The 22,570-nt window shown below is 34.2% G+C and overlaps 1 pseudogene; it reads right to left on the bottom strand.

The window, feature by feature from the left end:
* Positions 1–5,454: 5,454 nt before the first annotated feature.
* Positions 5,455–22,230, bottom strand: LOC115958150 (annotated as a pseudogene).
* Between the last annotated feature and the right edge of the window lie 340 nt (positions 22,231–22,570).

The following is a 22,570-nucleotide window of genomic DNA, read 5'->3' as shown; positions in this document are numbered from 1 at the left end:
GAGATGAGAGAGGTCTGTTCGGTTAACCTCTATATTTATAGTTGCCCAATATACTGTTCTTCTGGCCTCCCATTTGTCTTTTCTTCTGTTTTACACGTGGGTTCAGTCACGTGTAGTCCAACTCCCAAGCCTCGCGTAGTTTAATAAAGAACCCAAGTTTGAATGTCTATTATATATTTAGGATCCGTTTGGATACAGTTGAAAACTAAAAATTGAAACTGAAAACTGAAAACTGAAAAATACTGTAACGAAATAATTTTTAAATGTGTGAATAGTATCGTGGTACCCATTTTTAATGAAAAAGTTGCTGAAAAGTGAAATTTGTGGGTCCGTGAACAGTACATGATGTGCTGTGATTGGTCCAAAAAAATTTGAAAAGTCAAAGTTTGCGGCTACTGTTCATTAAACAGTGCATAAACACAGTAACCGCAACACCCAAAACGCTCCAAAATACGTGAAAAAAAAAACGTTTTGGAAAAACGCAAACGCAGGATTGGGCAGAAAACGCCCAATCCAAACGCAACCTTAGCGTTAGAATTATTTATTTGGATGCAATTGAAATTTTTTTTTGAAAATATTGTAAATAAAGTTAAAAATTAATTAAAACAAAGTTAAGAGATAACTGAAGTAGTATAGTAAGACTCATAAATAAATAATATAATAGAACTCATAATTCATAAATAGTACAAAAAATAAGTTAAATAATAAAATAAATAAAAAACTGATTTTTTAAGCAATCTCAAACACACACTTAAAAAAAATATATCACAAGTCCATCCATTCGTCCATCCATTTATCATTATCTACAAAGATTATTATCATATATATATATATATATATATATAAAGATGTCTATTCAAAGGCATTGTAAGAAAAAAGTTCTTACCTACCAAAAATGGTCTTGCAAGTTGCAACAACCCCGCTCTGGAAATTGGAATGCCTTTACAAAACCACTTGGATATGTGTTACATGCGATGCACTTGAAGGAAGCTTCACTTAAATTTATTGCATCGTCAAAATTCACAGTCATGCATGATGGCCTAATTTTGGACTAGCTAGGAAGTGGCTGCAAATTAGTATTTAAAACAGGTTCAAGTTGGGGTTGACTCAGACTTTGTAGAGTCAATCTTCTAGCTCAAAAAAAAAAAAAAAAATAGAAAATAGTTGGTGGTGGCTGCTTAATTAGTTGGTTTTAAGTCCGCTTATATTTTCTCTTTCCCGTTTAACTTCTTGGAAGTTTGTTTGAAGTTTAATATCTTATCAACGCCTATTTTAACCTTATTTGGTTCATTGGTTGGATTCTATTATTGAGAAACGGGTTTTGTACTAGTAGTTACAAAAAATTGAAGTAAAGATGCGTTTAAAGATGATTCCGGTGATTCTGAATGAATTAGGGGCTGTTTGTTAGTATTATTTAAACAATAGTTTTCATTGTTTAAACAATACAACATATATTTCCATAATACATTTTTCATTTACACGTATTTCCTCAACACTTAAATAACGTTACTAGAATAATATACCAAACGGGCCCTTATTTTTTTATAACCACATCGATGGCAGTTCCAAGAATATATTTCAGGGTGGTCACTATTGACCAAAATTTAATAAAAAGATAACTTCATATATTAACCAAAATACACATACAAGTACATAAAGTCTTACAATTTTATTCTACAAATTTTCTTATTTTGAAATCTTTGCATGATAGTTGTTGAAGACTTTTGATGGGGAAATTTTTGATGTTCCCAAATAGAATATGGGGTAGCCAAGCCAAAACTCAACGATGGGCCCTTGAAATAAAGCCCAAAGACTATCGGTATGGTGTACGTCCGCCCAAGCAAGAGATAGAGGCTGCACCCTAACAAGAAGACAACAATAAAGCCCAATAAACACGTTAGTATTGTTAGTTTGTTATATTATTAGTTTGTTATATTATTAGTCTTTTTACGTTGTCATAGTTCAAATCAGTCCTCTAGTGGTACAGTATTATCTCTAGTGGTACAGTATTATCTCTACCGGTAGGGGTGAAATTATACTTAGAGCCCAGCAATCAATGATTAAATAAATTTAGGAAAGTGTTTACTCCTAGGAGTCCTTGTGTGTCTTGATCAAGGGAAATTATAGTACTTTCAACCACCATTACATTAATGTGAGGGAAAATTTCAATTGTTACAAATACATTATATCCTTCATCATAATAATAATAATAAACAATGATTAAAGTCTCCATAATTACAAATAAAAGAGGAAAAATAGGATGGAATGAAGGGAGAGAAAGATCCCCAGCTCAATACAGAAAGTATTAAACTAAGATTTTGGTGAGTGTATAATTATAAGGCATGAATGAGGTGAACGTGGGCTATTTTGAGTGAGTGAGATGGGATTAACACTGAGATTGAAGCTTTTTGTGAGTAATGGGCTATTTGTGTCTAGTTGGAGGACATTTTTGAGCTGTGGTTGTGTAGAGGGGTGGGAAGAATATCTGGAATTAGACGAGTGTAGGCTGAAGATGATGAGTGGCGAGCTTAAAGAAAGCTAAACCACGAGCAAAGTAGTAAATAAACCAAGGGTTTCAGAGGGAGTGGCTGTCTTGGTCGGTTATGGGACGTTTATGGAGTAGGAAGGTGTAAGCAAGGTGGTGGATGTTGGTGTTATGGTGACTATAGGCTGAGAAAGGTTGTGAGTGAGCTCAAGAGAGCTTGGGGAGCTTAAAGAAAGCTTAAAAGGGGTTGAATTTCTGCAGAATGTAGTCAATGACAGAAGTTCTTAGAGAGGCTTCTCCTCCCCCAGTGGGCTGAGGTGTGTACGTTTTTATAATGGAGTTTTAGAGAAGCATTGATTGACAAGAATCCAAAAATGCATGACTCATCAAGGGTGACGAAATCAAGGTTTAACTTTCCTGAGATTTTTAATCAGAAGTAGGAAAATCCACTTTGAGGGGTTGTCTTGCTTCTTTGGGTAATGATGGGATATTATAACTTTTTGCATTAAGTGCCAAGATTTTCAGGGCTGAGCTTAATTATTGTGTATCAAGAATGAATTCTAATGCTGCAAACTGAGATTTGGTCCCCCAAGAAGTAAGATTTCAACATTCCAAGCCAGGTGTCAAGTTCTAGTCTACTTCAGGGGGTTCCGCTGGAGATCACTTTATGCCCTCCAAACCACATGTTCCCAAATTTTCCTCTTTAGGATTCATGGGCTTGGTACATGAATCATGTCTTGATCATTTTTAACATTTATAGCATCAATTTGTTGAAGTTTGGATAATTTGGTTTCAGCTCCCCTTCCGCTGGAGGTGCAGTCTTGAGGAAGATGATGGAGTTCCTTCATCCTTTTGACTTCAGCTGATATGACAGTCCTTGGGTACTGTTCACGTCAGGTAGAGGGTGGCAGAAAACTGATGGGACAACCCTTAGTCCATTCTCAAAGGCTTGGTTCCCTTTGTATGAGTCTCTAGTTGCCTTTTGGTTAGTTGCTTGTGTTTTTTGTTTGGGCTTGCTCACATGGGTTGGGTTGTGTGTAGATGTTGTCATGGGCTTTCATTCCTCATGGAATTTTATTAGTAAATATTTTTGGGTTTTTCATAAATACTTGCAATGGGCCTTTAAGCAATTAGTTGTAATGTTTGAAACAATAGGACAAGTTTCAAAATACTTTTGTAAATACTATTTACTTTGATGAATTCCATGTTGCAATAATGTTCATGGTTTCTAATAATCGCATCATAACTTAAATGATGATCTTGTGGGTTTGAATGTTTACCATGAGTGTCGAAGGCGTACATTATGGATGTTGCGATGCAAATGATGTCCATGTATTTCATGGGTTTATAACAATAGATATATGTCATGGGTCTAACAATCATAACTTTCCATGGGCTTTTACAAGATGATTGTCATGGGTTTTGAGAATAGATAATCCATAAATTCCATGAGCTTGTAATATTGTAATAATATGTTTAAGAATTTAAAGTATTGTTTATTATCAGACTTTTAAGTGAAATAATTATGATATAGTATTTTCCGAGTATTTAATAACCTTGGGCTTTTGATAGAATAGTGCTAAGTAGTTAGCTTGGGTTTTTAATAGTGCCAACGCAAGTTGGGCTTTTGATATTGCCAATGAGAATTGAGCTTTGATATTTGCCAATGAGAATTGGGCTTTAAATAGTGCCAACGCAAGTTAGGCTTTTGATGTTGCCAATGAGAATTGGTCGTTGATGTTGCCAATGAAAATTGGGTTTTAAATAGTGTCAACATAAGTTGGGCTTTTGATATTGCCAACGTAAGTTGGGCTTTTGATATTTCCAATGAAAATTGGGCTTTGATGTTGCCAATAAGAATTGGGTTTTGGATAAATAAATTGTCATGGGTTTAAATCATGGGCTTTGATCATGGATTTGAATTCCATTGATATGGACTTGAATCATGAGCTTCTCAAATATTGCCAAGCATAAGTATTCTTGGGCTTTAAATAGAATATGATAATAAAATTGGACAAAATATGAGTTTTTGGGCTTTTTGTGATAGTTTATATCATAACCCAATTTAGATAATGAGATATGAAACATTTGTGATTAACATAATAATAGAGCAAAAAATATTTGGAAAAACCCAATAACTTATTAGTGGTGTTTGAAAATAAATAAGTGGTATCCAAATAAAATTAGGTGTAAAAAAAAAAAAAAAAGTACCCTAACAAAGACAAATTTTTCACACCACATGGTTTCATTTCATTGGCGACCCGCAGCACGTTAACACTATCATGAGTTTTGGGAAAATCTCTTTTAAAGCCCAAAAGAGTCCATATTCACAAAATGACGCCGAAGCCCATGGTCCAAAACTCTTGGCAATATAATCTCATCAAAGCCCATGGCACAACATCTCATTTTCAGCTCATGATCCAAGCTCATGAGTCTCATCAGGGGAATTTTAGGAGTTGTGGTTTGGAGGGCCAAGAAGTATGTTCAGTAAAGTTCCAGTGGTTCAAAGTTGATAAAAGAAAGCATGTTGCTTGGCATGTCTTCCCAATTCCCTGAACTCTGACAGGTCAATGTGCAATAGGTAACATTTGGTAAACCTCTCATATCACATAACACTTAAAATAACAAAACTCCTCATGCGCTTTACATAAAAATTAATGTTCATTATATAATATAAGTTTAAAAATATAATTATAGTATTTCATATAAATTATATTATTATTTTCATTTAAATCAATTCCAAGCACATGACTAAATATATATTAATATCTCATATCTAGCATTAAATGCTCTCCTTACTCTCCAAGATTTGGTTAAAAAACAAAAAAAAAAAAAAAAAAAAACCATAATTACATCTCTGAAACTTCATCAAATATCAATCAACTAGTCTATTACTTACCAAAATTATATATGGACTAAACATATAATTTTTCAAAAGAGAAAACTTAGCCAAAAATACCAACAACAGCTCAAACAGAAGTTGCAACACCTCTAGCAGAAGCTGCAACAGTTCCAGCAGAAGCTACAACAGCTCCAGCAAAAGCTGCAATAGCTCCAGCAGAATCTGCAATAGCTCTAGCAACAACTACAATAGCTCCAACAGCAACTTAGGTAGTTGACACATGTCCTAAATAACATCACTTGCCTATTAATGGTCAATCTCAACAACTACCTATTATACCAAAAGAAGTAAGGATCCCATAAAAGAAATCCTACCATTTTAAGCTAAAATCCTTAGCCTCCAGCTGTAATACCAGAAATAGGAAGGTCCCATAAAGGTTATCTTACCATTTTTATCCAAACCATGCATTTAATGCTAAATATTTTCCTCCAGTAGAAGATGTCATTTAGATGATATCATCCAGCAACTACTGCTATAGAGTTGACAGCTCTAATAGTAGCTCCAGCAGCATTAAAGGCTCAAACTTTTTTTTTTTGGCTAAAAAAAAAAACTCACTAATGAAACCACTTACTTTGTCAAAGACTTTTCCTTATTTGCTAAATTTCCCTTCAACTAATTATAATCCAATTACATACTTGGCTCTATATAAAGAGGATCAAGCCACACACTAAGAGATCCATCCATCCATTCCTCTCTCAGCCCCTTATTCTAAACCTTCATTCACTTTGTTGCCCATATCTCTAAACATTTCTATACTTTTCCATCTCTCTTATGAAAATATCTCTTCTTAGATAACACTATTACAACACACCTATTACACCACACCATTATGCATTACCCATCTTTCCCACACTCTATTATTCTGAAATATCATCATTTTGCTGCCCATAAACACATCTCCATCTCTTTCTCTATTTCTCTTACAATACTTCTCTTCTTAGAAAGCAACATAACCAATGTCATAACACAAAAAACAACTCCAACAGCAACTATAAGCTCATGTATTTACTATATTTAACCTTCATATTATCTATCTCATACTCCCATATATTTTACAAACATATTCCTCACAAACTATCCATACATACTTCTTACATATATTTCTAATCTATCTTACAAACACCATATCTCACAAAACATATATATCTCCTACCATCTCCATACATCTTAAAAGATACCAAACACTCTTCCAAGAACACATTACAAAACCCCTTTCTCATGGAAGGCATATAAACGTTAAAGACTAAAAATCCTTCTCTTAGAAGGCACAATGATTTCATATTAAAGTCATTCTTATGGAAAATATAAATTTCTAATACTAAAAGTTCTTCTTATAGAAGGCAATAACATTTATATTTGACTAAAAACCAAAAGAGTATTATATGGGGAAAAACATTTAAGTACATGATAAAGAGGATGAACTTAACCAATCTATGCACACGGCTAAACATATTCTCCCTCCCTCCAATTGCACCCATTTTTCACCTTCAATCATAAAGTCATCATAAAAGGACTCATAATATCATATTGTACCACTAGACTCATTTTCTCATGCTGCTGAAACGTTAAGTCCACTGATGTTATACGGCTAGAGTTACAAACTATGAAGATAAGTCATTATATTTTTATCTTCAAAATTATATTATTAAGTATATCTTATTCATTATCACTATACTACTCAACTAATATTATTATACCGCTGGAACATTATCAACTCATTAACGCTATACAGCTGGAGCCACGAATCATATAAAGAACAAAGTGATGATATACAGCCGAAGGCACAAACTATGAAGATAAGTCATTATATTTTTATCCCGAAATTATACTATTGAGTATGTTTTAATTCATTATCATTGTACCGTTGTACTCATATTATTATGCCACTAAAATGTTTTCAGCTCACTAACACTATACGGCTGGAGCCACAAATCATATAAAGAATGAAATGATGCTATATAGCTGGAGTCAGAAACATAAAAGATAAGTCAATTTTTTCTCTATCTTTGAAATTACATTATTAAGTATATGTTAACCCATTATTATTGTGTCGCTGGATGCAAAATACTTTAATACTATCTCACTATTTAATAAACTTGGGTTCACTAATACTTCATTAATAAACATATATATTAATAAATTGAATCCATCTCACTGTCGGACATATAATATTCAAACATAAACCACCGCTGGACATATATCATTTGGACATGAACTACCGTTGGACATATATTACTTGGACATGAACCATAACTGGATATGTATTATTTGGACATAAATCATTGTTAGACATACATTATTTGGACACAGACCATTGCTAGACATACCTTATTATATTGGACATGAACTAAACTGCAGCTGAATATGGACTATTTTGGACTCATCCCATTACTGGACATATGGCACTTAATTAATTACTTTCTAATATTGGACATCACTTAATAAACATAATAATAACATATCAACTCACCATTTAATCAAAACTATCACGCTAAGTATATTATTTACTTATTTCAACCATTATCATGATTCTAAGACTTTGAATTTTATCTATTTTGTAGGCTTAAAATGCACCATTAGCAATTGGTCTATGCAGCCCAATGTTGAGTTCCGGATTGGACTCCCCGAAATAAATTCGGGCCTAACAAAGTCACACCTCTAGCAGAAGACATTTGGCTACACGCAAAAACCGCCCCCGACAATAGTCTCACTATCAATGTCACAAGTTACATCTCTTTCAAAATTTTAGTTAGATAGCAAATTTATTGGGATTTTTCTTTTTGTTTGTAATGACTTTTTTTTTTTTTTTTTTTTGAGAAAAGTTGTTTGTAATGACTTAATATATTCTTAAGGGAGCCAAAATTTAAAGACAAAATTTGGTTACAAACTTAGTTGTAACCTAAAACTACAACTCGCACTAAACAAATTAACATAATTACATATTTTGAAAATTTTACTATTAAATTGCATGTTCTTTATGTTCTTAAAACAAATGTAAAATTTCATGTTAATCAGATATTATTTACTATTTGGTTCATAAACTTAAATTTTATGTAATTTTAGACTACAAAAACTCAAATTTTAAATATTTGATTAATAACATAGCTATTGATCTTTGATTTTTTTTTTTTTTAATTTTGCAAATATGAAGGATATCAGGATATAAAAAGAAAATATAATTAAATGGTAAATATATCATAATTCACATCCAATAAAAAAAAAAATATTGAGTGAAGTTGTAGTCTTAGTCTACAATTAAATTTGTTACCAAATTTTGTTCAAAACTTAATTATATTGACCCTAAAAAAATTTTAAGTGGTCACAAATATTTTTTAAAAATAATAAAATCATAAAAGTTTTAAATTTTATATATAATAATTAATTTTTTACCAGGTCAGGGTGGTCCTATGACCACCTGAACTCCATATGAAGCCGCCAGTGAACCACATTATGAACTTTTCTAATAATACGAATAATCTTTTCGTTTTGGTGTCGCAAAACAACAATATAAGATGATTCTGAATGAATTATTTTTTTGTAAACACATTAGGAACTTTTCTAATAATATGCATAATCTTTTTGTTTGGTGTCGCAAAACAGCAATATGAGTATATGACACCCCAACCACAGCACAGCACAGCACAAACAAAGAGGCCATAGTGACAAAGCCAAATATGGCACACCCACCAAAAAATTGATAAGCCAAATGGTAATTCTTTAACCCAAAAAAAATAATAATAATAATAATAATAATAATAAAATCTCAACTGTATAGCTCCCGCCTTCCTATCAATTTCATTCGTATTGGGTCCTTTTTTTCTCGGTATGATTACGCCCCGGTTGTACTAACAAACCAATTTCAAGTCAAAGTGAATTAATTGATTCAATTATTATTTTACGTTGGTTTAAGCAATCACACACACAATATTGCAAAAAATAAACAGAAAGTTCTTACATATTTTTAGAATATCAAGAAATTGTATTCTTTTTTCCTCACATTCTGATCTTACCAAGAATTCAATGGATAAATCCAAAGAGAATAAAGTATTATTTTTCATATTCTAAAAATACATTAAAATTACTCAAAATAAACAATTATGGCATTAAATGTGTTAGGTTCTAAAGACTTAGGTTTTTATGTATTTAGTACTCTAATGTGTATTGTTGGTAAACCATAATTAAAACAATATGTTTACTAGTGTTTAGACTTGCTCAAAATTGTATCTTTTATGTAAAGTTGGAATCGAGCTGATGCAGAAGTTACTGTGCATTTCAGCCTGGCTCGATCGATTGAAGTTTAGGCTCGATCGATCGAATTTCGGGCAGAATGTGTTTTTTCTGCAGAATTCCAACTCATCCCTAGTGTGTTTAAAACGTTTAGGGTTTTCTAATTTGTCCTAAGTATAAAAGGCAAACCCTAGCCACATTTTAGTGTTACTCATATTGCTGTTTGTGTAAATCTCTTGTAAAATCTAGAGGAGCTTTCCTTTACACAAACTTAGGGTTTTCAATGAGGAAATATTATCTACACCTTGATGATCAATTCAGTTGCTGCCATTGAAGTTTAAAGAAACACAAGCAAGTGTGCTTGTATCTGCTGGTGAATCCAAGAAAGCAGAAGTCCATGGATTCAGAACTTGCACATGGTCGTGTCAGTAAGTTCTACTGGTGGGTAGCAATAAGGAGTCGAACGTGGGGGCTTATAAGTCTTATTGTATGAACTTCGATTCTTTCAAAATAGTGGATTCAGATTTACTTTGAGGATAACTAGGTTAAATCCTCCTCAGGTTTTTACCGGTTTGGTTTCCTAGGTGATCATATCTTTGTGTTATTTATCTTTCCGCTGCTATGCATGATATGATTGTTGTGATTGTGATAACCTAGATTTGTTAAATTGAATTGTGATAACTTAGATTTGTTAAATTGAATTGTGATAACCTAGATTTGTTAAATTGGACTAAGTAACAACTTAGCTAATAACCTAGGTTAATCCAATTGTGTTGTTAAGGGGTCTAAAAACTATCAAGTGGTATCAAAGCGAGTTGCTCTTTTGTTGTTGATCTTTTGATCACTGAGCTGATCCTTGACCCCTGTTGTCATGGAACACAGACACTCTCTTGTTATTCCTCCTCACTTTGATGGGAATAATTATACTTATTGGAAAGTAAGGATGAAAGCATTCCTTAAATCAATTGATGAGAGAGTCTGGAACTTCGTTGAATACGGATGGGAGAAGCCCACTACTCTTGTTAGTGAGTGGAAAACTTCTCAAAAAGAAGCAGCCACGTTCAATAGCAAGGTTATGAATGCTATCTTTAACGCTGTTTCTATGGAGGAATTTAAGAGAATCTCTAATGTGGAGGTTACTTATACTACTTGGAATATCCTCCAGATTGTGCATGAAGGCACAAAGGCTGTCAAAATCAATAAATTGCAGCAGTTAACTTCAAAATTTGAAAGCATTAAGATGTCTGATGATGAATCTTTTGATGAATTCTATACTAAACTGAATGATATTATTAATTCTTCTTTTAACTTGGGTGAAATCTATGATCAACCTAAAATTGTTAGGGAGATTCTTAGATCATTAACTGAAGAATTTATATCAAAAGTGACTGCTATTACTGAGAGCAAGGATGTGGACTCCATCCCTGTTGATGACTTGTAGGATCTCTTCAATCCTATGAGTTAGACCTATCCAAAACTAATAAATCCAAATCAATGGCTCTTAAGTCAGTTGATGATGTTGAAATTGGTGGATTTAATGATTAGCTCTCTACTACAAAGATTGCTTACCTTGCCAAGAACTTTAGAAACTTTCTTAGGAATAGTAACAGAAAGGCAAAAGGCACGAACACTACTGCACGAACACTACTGAACCTAGAAACTTTAGGAGGAATGATCCTACTAAGGTTAACAATAATGATAAACCTAGAGAAAAAGTAGATCAACCTTCTAATAATTCTATGGGTCCTCAATGTTTTGGATGTCAAGGGTATGGTCACATGAAATTTGAATGTCCTACCTATTTGAAGTCTAATGATAAGGCTATGGCTGCAACCCTTAGTGATGGTGAAGTTTCTGATAATGAGTCTGATTGTGACAAGGATGGAAACTTCATTACTTTCACTGCTACTGCTGTAGTAAATGAGAGCATATCTGCTGAAGAGAACCCTTCTGATGGAGAACTCTCTGAGGATGCAGATCTTCAAGAGGCCTATAATAAACTTTACAAAGTTGCTGCAAAGGATGCTATGAATGTTGAATTTGGCCAGAAGAAAATTAAATCTCTTGAGCTTGATAAGAAGAATTTGTTTGTAAAACTGTTTAATGCTAATGAACTTTTGAACAATGTGAAAACTGAAAATATGCTATTGCTTGATAAAGTTAAATCTTTAGAACTTGATTTATCTGTTGCTAGATCTGCTAGTTCTAAACTTGATCAAATGCTGAGTGTTCAAAAGTCTCCTTCTGACAAATCTGGTTTAGGTTTTGTTGAAAGCATCTCTGTGTCTGCTCCCCATTCCACAAACTTTGTCCCTTCATCTTCTTCTGAACCTTCTGTGAGTGAGATTGTGTGTGAAACTGCCAAACCCCATGTGAGTGAGGTTGTCAAACCCATAGAAGTTTCACCATCTAGGAAGATTAGGGTTGATCTGAAAGAGTCTAAACCTAAGTAGTCTACCCTTTCTAAGGACAAGTCACATGATAAGCCTGCATGAGTTTGTCGTTTTTGTGGAAAGTCTGGACACATACGTCCAAACTGTTACAAGCTACAAGCTGCAAAGAGAGCAAACAAACCAAAAGTACCTGTGCCTCAAGCACAAGATCCTATGGTACTCATTGGTGAATTGGTAAAGGCTTTAAACCTTTATTCCAATCCTGGAGTTGGTAATCATTCCCATGTGAATAAGAACTCCAATGCTCATGGTGCATCTAAAAGGTTTTGGATGCAAAAGACTCGAACTAATTGAGTCTTTCTGACATGGTCCTTGTGCTTCATTGCTCTACCCTTTGTGACCATTGTTCTTTGGTTCTGTGTTTTTTTTTCTAGGATTTGCACTGCATAACATTCATGCATTTCATTCTAGGTGTTTTTTTAATAATAATAAAATAAAATAAAGGAAAAAGGGAAGAAAAAGGAAGCAAATTATGTTTTGCACTAGTTTCTTGGTTTTTGAGAACAAGGTTGGTCAATTTATTTTCACATAACATGTCTTGTGTACCTTGTTTAGCCTTGATGAGCTTACTTATTGCACATTACTAGTTGAAGCTTTGTAGTGCATGTTGTGTGGGAAAGATGTTTATGGTTTTGATCACTTTGTCTTGATCTTAAAGTCACATGTTTTTTGACTGTCGGACTTGAACTTTTAGAAAAATGCATAAATAACCATCTTACCACTGTTCACTAGCCAATCATGAACACCTTAGTGCATATTGTAAGATTTTGTGCTCGAGAAAGTATAGCACATGCACAAAAAGAAAATAAGGTGTAGCGTCGGTTTAATTGCTTAATATTTAAAATTGGTGTGTACTATTAGACTTGATGTCAAATCACATAATTAAAATTGGTGTATACATTACCCTGGCTTTTTAATAAGTTTCTGAATAAATTAAAATTGGTATGTATATTATGAGGCAAAATTCAAGAAACTTACATGATTGCAAGCTTATGATCTAGGAGATGTGGGAGTTATATGATGTAACTCTTTAGGTGATAGTCTCTTTTAAATTCTATGTGATGAATTTTGTAGACTTTGTGATTGATTTCTATTTACATATCACCTCACATATATCTCAAGTTTTTGCTAGTTGCACACACTACACAAGTTACTCTTTGCTAAACATTGTACATATTATTGTGTGTATTTTTGGTCTGACCAACAAGTACGCAAATACTTGAATTTTGTGCAAAATTGATTTGATACTTGAAAATTTATGGAGAATGTAAGAAATTTTAAATTTGGGAAATTTGGGCTTCAGTTCTTGTTTTTGAAAATCATATCATTACATACTCATGCATTCTGTCCCTCAATTTCAATGCTTTGAGTTGTTCCTAATTTTTTTTTTTCAAAAACTGTGTTTTTCCTCAAATTTAGTGAGCCTCTGCTAGTTTCGATTGATCCAATTTATTTTTCGATCAATTGAAATTCTTTTAAATTATCTAAGGAAGCCTCTGTCTGTTTCGATTGATCAAAACTGTTTTTCGATCGATCAAAACTGTTTTGAAATCGTTTTAAAATTTTTTAACAAGCCTCTGTCTGTTTCGATCAATCGAAACTCGTGAATCCAGTTTTAAAAAATTCATATTTGACTTGTTCAAAACACTTTTTCAAAACTTTTTTTCTCTCTCTCTCCAACTAGGCAAGGCTCCATTGAGATATTTTTGTCGTTTTCCTCCAAATTTCTTGCAAGGATTCTCTCTCCCTAAGCCGATATGTCTATTTTACCCTTCCTTTTGCATTATTTTCACATTTTCATGCATTAATCTCATGGTTTTTTGGTAATTTTCGAACTATGCACTATTTGGGATTTTTGATTAATCAAGCCTTGTTTTATGAATTTGATCAATGGGTTTTGCTGCTACAATGATATATTCATGATCTATGTTGGTTAATTTGATTAATTTGGGGTTTTATGAAAAATCAAAATTTCTAGGGCTTGTTTTGAATCCGAATTGGGGTTTTTGTTCAAGTTGGTTCAATTGATGAAATTGGTTTGTTGAATTGATGTAATTGGTCATTATTTTCTGAAATCTATCTTGTATGATGATCAATTCGTCAATTTCTTACAAATTGATCAAGTGGTTTTTTCAAAATTTTGGGTTTTTTTGTTAAAAACTCTATGTTCAAGCCAAATTTGTGAACTTGAACTTAATTTGAATTTAATTGCACTGCATTAGGTCATGCATCACTACATTTAATTTGTTCATGCATCATATAGATTTTTTGTTCTATATTTTTTTTTTTTTGTGCTAACTTGCAGTCTGCCCTTGGTTTTTTTGTTTTTTTTTTTTTTTTTTTTTGCTTTGTGTCTTGGTCCTTATCCTAGCACTATGCCTAGGAAAACTAGAGCCCATAGGACCCCCTCCACTTCCTTTGAGTCTCCCTCTAGGAGTGAGGTGTTTAGGAATGACAAAAGCAGAAAGGCCTTTGGGCTGAGCGTTCTGTGATTTTAGATGAGATTGAGCCAACCATTAGGGCTAACTTTGAGTCTAGAGGTTGGTTGTCCCTCTTAGAGATAGATCATCCACCCTCGACCGCCCTAATTAGAGAGTTCTTCTCGAATCTCTCCTGCCACGTCTATGATTTCAACACTCTTATTAGGAGTTGGATACAAGGTGTTGAGTTCACCATTACTCCTCGGGTAGTGGCTAAAACTCTTGGGGTTCTAGTTGTTCGGGAGCCTGACTATCCCTATGATGAGTCTCCACCCTTAGATGTTGTCATATCATACATCACTAGGTCTTCTATCCAGTGGGGTTCTGATCCTCAGATCACGTCTGCTGAGCTTACCAAGACTGCCTATCTTTTCTTTAAGATAGCGTGTCATTCTTTATGGCCTATCTCTCATCTCCACACCATCCCTCTAGAGCGATGTGTGTTTTTGTATGCTTTTGTTTCTGGTGCGTCTATCAATTTCCCTCATCTGTTCCTTCATTCTTTGAACGAGGTTCATGGGAGTTCTGCCGTAAGGCATGCACTTATCCATCCTATTTTCATTCATAGGATTTTGTTGTTTCTTGGTCTAGATTGTTTCCCTTCTAGTGAGCCTGTTCATGTTGTTGCTCCCATAGATGCCACCTTTCTTAGGCAGAGGGCTGCTCACTTGAGAGTTGATCATTCGCGTCCTAAAGGTACGTCATCTGGTGTTGTTCCCCCTTCTCCCTCTTCTACAGGTGCTGATGCTGTTGAGGCATCTGGTAGTAGTGCTGCTGATGCTGATGTTCCTCCACCGACTACTTCTGATGATTTGGACATTCGATATACGTTGGATCATGTCTTGACCGTTCAGGTGGCTCATAGACAGATTTTGGTGGATGTGCTCGATGAGATCCGTGCTTTGCGCGCAGAGTTGGCACAGTTTAGACGATCTTCACCGCCACCTCCCTTTTGATGATGGATTTTGATTACCCTTTGGCATTCCGTCACAAAAAGGGAGAGTACATATTTGAGTTCTTGTATAGTTTTGTTTTCAGGGGGAGAGTATTTTTGTGGTTGGAGCTTGTGGAGTTTAGATTGTATCTAGGTGCTTCACATTGTATTTTATCCTTTTAGCTCTTGCCATATTTTTGTTGGGATATTCATGTTAGGGGGAGTTACTTTTATTGCTTTATATGTTTCTTGTTTTCGACTGCTTATTGATTTATATTTATGAGTTATTCATTGATATATGTCTTTATTGTGTGTTGTTTGAAATCAAGAATTTAATTTGTTTATTTGTATTTTCCACACATGCGGTTATGCATTTTGTTTAGTGTTTCAAGAAATATACAGGTTGATTCAATTGAGCTGCTGTCTACATTTACAACTGATGGATAGTAGTTAGGATTGAGTTTGTTTTATGAGCATTTGTTTTATAAAGGGCTTTTCTTTGTAAACTTTGAACTTCTAGTTGTGTTTTGTCACAAATTGCCAAATGGGGAGTTTGTTAGGTTCTAAAGACTTAGGTTTTTATGTATTTAGAACTCTAATGTGTATTGTTGGCAAACCATGATCGAAACAATATGTTTACTAGTGTTTAGACTTGCTCAAAGTTGTATCTTTTATGTAAAGTTGGAATTGAGCTGATGCAGAAGTTACTGTGCATTTCGGCCTAGCTCGATCGATTGAATCTCGGGCAGAATGCGTTTTTTTTATAGAATTCCAACTCAGCCCTAGTGTGTTTAAAACTTTTAGGGTTTTCTAATTTGTCCTAAGTATAAAAGGCAAACCCTAGCCACGTTTTAGTGTTGCTCATATTGCTATTTGTGTAAATCTCTTGTGAGATCTAGAGGAGCTTTCCTTTACACAAACTTAGGGTTTTCAAGGAGGAGATATTATCTACACCTTGATGATCAATTCAGTTGCTGCCATTGAAGCTTAAAGAAACACAAGCAGGTGTGCTTGTATCTGGTGGTGAATCCAAAAAAGAAAGAGTCCGTGGATTCGGGGCTTGCACGTGGTCGTGTCAATAAGTTCTACTGGTGGGTAGCAATAAGAAGTCGAGCATGGGGGCTTGTAAGTCTTATTATATGAATTTTGATTCTTTCAAGATAGTAGATTCAGGTTTACCTTGAGAATAGCTAGGTTAAATTCTCCCCAGGTTTTTACCGGTTTGGTTTCCTGGGTGATCATATCTTTGTGTTATTTATCTTTCCGCATCTATGTATGATATGATTGTTGTGATTGTGATAACCTAGATTTGTTAAATTGGACTAAGTAACAACTTGGCTAATTACCTAGGTTAATCCAATTGTGTTGTTAAGGGGTCTAAAAACTATCAAAATGAGAAACTTAATATGGTAACATAGAAAAAATCAATAGAAAAAGTATGCCAAAGAAAAAAATGAAGATTTAACCATCAACCTCATAGGCAAAACAAATCACTATGCACGTAGAATGGAAGTTTACAATATAAAATAACCCTATTTTAATATTGTTACCACTTGTTGAATTTATTGTCGTAACCCAATGTAACTCTGAATTTATGGACTATCATGGACTTCTTCTATATGTGATTGTTGTGCTTGAACATCCTGCTCATGTCGCCAAGTATCGACTCAAAGATTTGGTTCTAGGGATTTAAGAATTCTAGTTGTAGCAACTTCAAGCTCATTGAATCTCCAGTTCCTTCAATCTTGATTTTTGGATGGTGCTTTAAGAGAGCATGGTACAATCAAACCATAGATGCAAAGGCAGTACTTTCAAAAAGTCATTAATCACGTCTTTTATATTTTCTTTTATAGTCTTCCTTTAGTGGAACGAAAACCTAAAAGCTTAGATTATGGATTGGGCTAGAAAATTGGCATAACTGGGATTGACTGTGATTTTAACTACTAGAGACATAGAGAAAGGGCACAAAACAAAAACTAAAGAGAAATATCAAAACCAAACAACAAAAGTCATGATACACAAATATATCTTAACACTTTATACACTAACACTAGCAAAATCCACTAACACTATATACACTAAACAATCAACAGACCCTTACTTGACATTTTGGATGTGCAAATGTGCTGAGATTATTGTATGAGTGAGAGGAGGAGTGAAAGAGTAGAAAACTATCAGTGTTGGTTCCCCTGCTCAATACGTATGAGACCCAGACAAAAAATTAGATCTGATATAGGGACCCAGACATGATTGCCACGTGGAGTACTTGTTCACCATAATTTGAAAATCGAGTTTCTGAGACTCGGTTTCACTTTTAGCAAACAGAGTCCCTAAAACTTGATTTCGATGTGGCATCTACGTGGAATCTTGTAGCACAGATATCGAGCATCTGAGAGTCGTTTATAAAAATCGAGTCTGTAAGACTCGATTTCCATGTGTACAATGAGCCACGTCAGATAGCCTAAGAGCATGAAAACCGAGCCTTAGAGGCTCAGTTTATAAGCCAAAAATCGAGCCTCTGAGGCTCGAGATGTTAGAAAATTAATAAGTTTCAAATAATGGCCTACTAACTAGATAGTTGGGAAAACTAAATTAGTTACCCAGATTCCCCACAAAACATGGGTTTTGAAGGTAGCCTACAAGATCTGACTAGCTTTAGTCACGTGTTTAAAGCCAAATTTCTTTGGCAAACTTTACTATCACTAGCTGTGGTTCAAACTTTCTCTACCAAACTTGTTGACAATCTAAAACAAACTAAGAACGAAGGATACACTACCTCCATTAATGCTGTAATTGTATTGCTTTTGATGAGTTATAGACTCTTCTAAGTGAAGTTATAGACTCTTCCTAGTTGGTTAGAATTATTAAAAAGGAAAAGATGAGTATGCTTAGTTGTTTAGAAAGAAACATGAATTGGGTATTCTATGAAATTTGCATTGCTTTTGAGTTTGTATTACCTTTGATGAGTTTGTCTAACTTCACTAATCTTGTTTTTAAGAGCGTCTCTAGCTGCTGTATATTCTAATCGTAGCATTCAATTTTGGAAAAGTTAAGGTTTTCTTTATATGAAGTAACTTATGTTCTTCTTAGTTCTCTGCTTGGTTCGAAATAGCTGACTGCTACCTTTATATTTTTGCAGTGCCATTATGGACATAAACTGTGTTCTACCTGCAAACTGATGCCCCACTTGTAGACAAGAGCTTGGAGATGGGAAGGCAGCCCTAGAAGCATCCGGGATAGCCATAGGAAGTTAGAGACAGTCATGTGCATAATGTTTGCAGTTGAGGTATAACCATAATCATGTGTGATGCTTGCTGCTCTTTTTTGTGTCAAATGGACCCTAAACTTTCCTCCATTTTGTTGCTATATTGAACTGCATATTCCATAAAGATTGATAATTTTCCCGTATTCCTTAAAGATTGATTGAAATTGTGACATGTTTGAGAAAATTCCAGCTTGATATTCCTTTGAAATTCCGGCTTGTTATTTTGTTGCATGCAACAAGCCGGAATTTCAAAGGAAATAACAAGCTGGAAAACTTATTATGATAGGTTTTTTATAGTAGCGTTTGTAAAACTTATAGCAGCGTTTGTGAAACTTATAGTAGCATTTGTAAATGCATTCGCCATCTGGCCTAGAAAGGAAAAAAAAAAAAAAAAACAAAAACTATAGCCGCATTTTTAGAACGTGGCTATAGACAAATTCAAAAAATATTCAAGGGGTTGTAGCCGCGTTTTAAACGCACCTATAGGTGACAAATATAGCCACATTTAAAAAACGTGGATATAGTTGTGGTCTATAGTCGCGTTTTAAACGCGGCTAAAACGTGTCTTGGAAACTGTCAACAAGGGTCCTATAGCCACGTTTAAAACACGGCTATATATATGGCCTATAGGACTCTTGTTGACAGCTTCGAAGACACATTTTAGCCGCATTTTAAACGCAGCTATAGGCCAGAACTATAGCCTCGTTTAAAACGTGGCCATTTGTTCGACCCTATAGCCACGTTTTAAACGCGGCCATTGGTTCGATCCTATAGCCATGTTTTAAACGCGGCTATAGATTTCACCTTAGGCCACATTTTAAACATGGCCATAGGTCCTGGTCTTAGGCCATGTTTGTAAAAGTGCGACGATAGACCCCTCAGGCTTGTAGTCACGGGGTTTAGCCCACATTTGAAAACGCGGCCTAAAAAAAGTGGCTATAGGCCAAATCATCCTATAGCCGCGTTTTAAAAACGTGGCTACAGAACCTTTTTTTTTGTAGTGCTACCACCAAGGATAAGTGCCTGCATTAAATTTTTATGAACTTAAAGATCTATTTAATTGGTTTAAAGAGGAATAAGTTTCAATTAATATTTTTCATAGAAATTAATGCTAACTATGAAACTTTTTTTTTTTTTTACAACTTATTAAGGTGTGATAATTCAGGATTAGAATAATATCACTTTTACATTGGTGGTGTCAATTTTATTATGCACTAATTATAATAGATTATATTAACATGGTCATATATGACTTCTGTATTATAAATCCAGTTTAAAACACTATTATTACTATTTTCGTGTGTGTTGTAATAAGTATTATTGTTTACTCAAAAAATAATTAGGAATGTTTATCCCACATTAGTTGTGTATGCCTAATATCCGTTATTTATAACCTCAGTCTACAACTACAAAGGTTAGGCCCTTTTGTAGTTGTACTCTGGTTATGTAATGTATTATAAACCCGGTTTAAAACACTATTATTACTATTTTCGTGTGTGTTCTAATAAGTATTACTGTTTACTCAAAAAAAAATTAGGGATGTTTATCCCACATTGGTTGTGTATGTCTAATATCCGCTATTTATAACCCCAATCTACAACTACAAAGGTTAGGCCATTTTGTAGTTGTACTCTGGTTATATAATGTATTATAAACCCAGTTTAAAACATTATTATTACTATTTTCGTGTGAATTCTAATAAGTATTACTGTTTACTCAAAAAAAACCCTTGAAAATAGTCAAATTTTGAGGCAAGTAGGATTAATTTAAAGGCATGGCCATCCAAGAATAGGCCTAATATATGGGCTCTATGTTGTCTTGAGATGGCTCAAAATTAAGGTTCAACCTAGAAACTCGTTGTACTCTGGTTATATAATGTATTATAAACCCGGTTTAAAACACTATTATTACTATTTTCGTATGTGTTCTAATAAGTATTACTATTTAATAAAATAAAAAAATAATAAAGAATAAAAAAAAATAAAAAAATAAAAAAAAAAACTCTTGAAAATAGTCAAATCTTGAGGCAAGTAGGATTAATTTGAAGGTATGGCCATCCAAGAATATGCCTAATATTTGGGCTCTATATTGTCTTCAAATGGCTCAAAATTAAGGTTCAGCCTAGAAACTCGTTGTACTCCGGTTATATAATGTATTATAAACCCGGTTTAAAACACTATTATTACTATTTTCGTATGTGTTCTAATAAGTATTACTATTTAATAAAATAAAAAAATAAAAATAAAATAAAAATAAAAATAAAAAAACTCTTGAAAATAGTCAAATCTTGAGGCAAGTAGGATTAATTTGAAGGCATGGCCATCCAAGAATATGCCTAATATTTGGGCTCTATATTGTCTTCAGATGGCTCAAAATTAAGGTTCAGCCTAGAAACTCTGTGGGTAGCCAACTCCCACAGTCGTATTACAAATTCATATGAATCATATGGTTAGTTAAAGTAGTGAAATCACACGTTAGATAATAATTAATGTAAAAAATAAGCTATTAACATTCAACCAAAACAACCACCATATATACCAGGCAAGTCGACTTGATGCTAGTGTCTGCATCATATTGAAAAGTTGCGAGTTGACCTTCTTCCTGAAGTGACAACATGACATCAATGAAATCTTGCTCACCATTGGCCTTAACCTCACCAGAAACTCTCCTTTGACGATGCTCCTCCAGCCAGCCTCCCAATATAGAATCCATCTCCTTAGTATTCTTCTTCATTGCCTTTTCATGCCCCCGCAAATCCAACCAATCTAGAAATGGAAGTGCATCCGAAATCACAAATATGCCCATCAGATGAAAGAACTGATTGATTGTATTTTGACACCTCTTTGCCTCGCCACTGTCAGAAGCAGCTGAGGAACCAGTATAACGTTTTCCCGCAACCATTCTGACCGCCACATTGAGTGTCAACTCTTCTGACTAGTGTTTAATATCAACAAGCAAAGGAGAAGAGCTATTTTGGACCCATAAACTGTATAGCTCCTTTATCCCCATCTCAATTTCAGAGAACCTAACATGCTTGAGCATCTCTAGCCGACGATTTGAGAGAAGTTCAAGCGTTGAAATCTTTCACATCTCACGCCAGAAGGAGTTGTAGGGTGAAAAACCATACACTGCATAATTGTACCCCATGAGTTTTGTAGCTACTGTTGCTGGACGTGAAGCTAGTGCCTTGTCATTGATGGTGAAGCAATCCTTTGCTACTTCCCAACTACTCACAACAAAAGCTCGGTGACTGCCTAGGCGGATATTGAATGCTGAGCCATATTTATCAACCATTGCTCCTAGTGTTCGATAGAGAAGCTGATCAGCACCAAGAAGAAGGTGAAGGTGGCCAATTATAGGCCATGCACCAGCTGGTTCAAGAGCCTCTTTGTTGTTGCTGTAGTTCTTTGCCTTTCCAAGCAATGTATAGAGAGACTAAAGAAACAAACACAGCAACAACAGTGAATTGTAGATATGCATCCATGGTTCAACAGGAAGATAGACATGCAATATGCATGGATATGAATACCCAGTCAAGTTATATATAAGTCCACTCCAACAACAATTTGACTAAAATCATTTTTAGGGCCTAATATTAAGTTTATGGACTGAAATTCAGTAATGAACTAAACTTTAGCATCCAAAATCATATATAATCCTTTTTTTTATTTTATATCAGTTTAACAATAACCATAATTTTTTGTTGAGTAAACTACGTATTTGGTCCCTATCATTTACATCATATTTCAATTTGTTCTCTAATCTTTCAACTATGTCAATTTGGTCCATAATCTTTCAGTGTTGCGTCAATTTAATTCATGCTG

This window comes from Quercus lobata, chromosome 2, assembly GCF_001633185.2.
Source record: "Quercus lobata isolate SW786 chromosome 2, ValleyOak3.0 Primary Assembly, whole genome shotgun sequence".
Lineage (NCBI taxonomy): Eukaryota > Viridiplantae > Streptophyta > Magnoliopsida > Fagales > Fagaceae > Quercus > Quercus lobata.
This window is presented reverse-complemented; position numbering and strand designations above follow the sequence as displayed.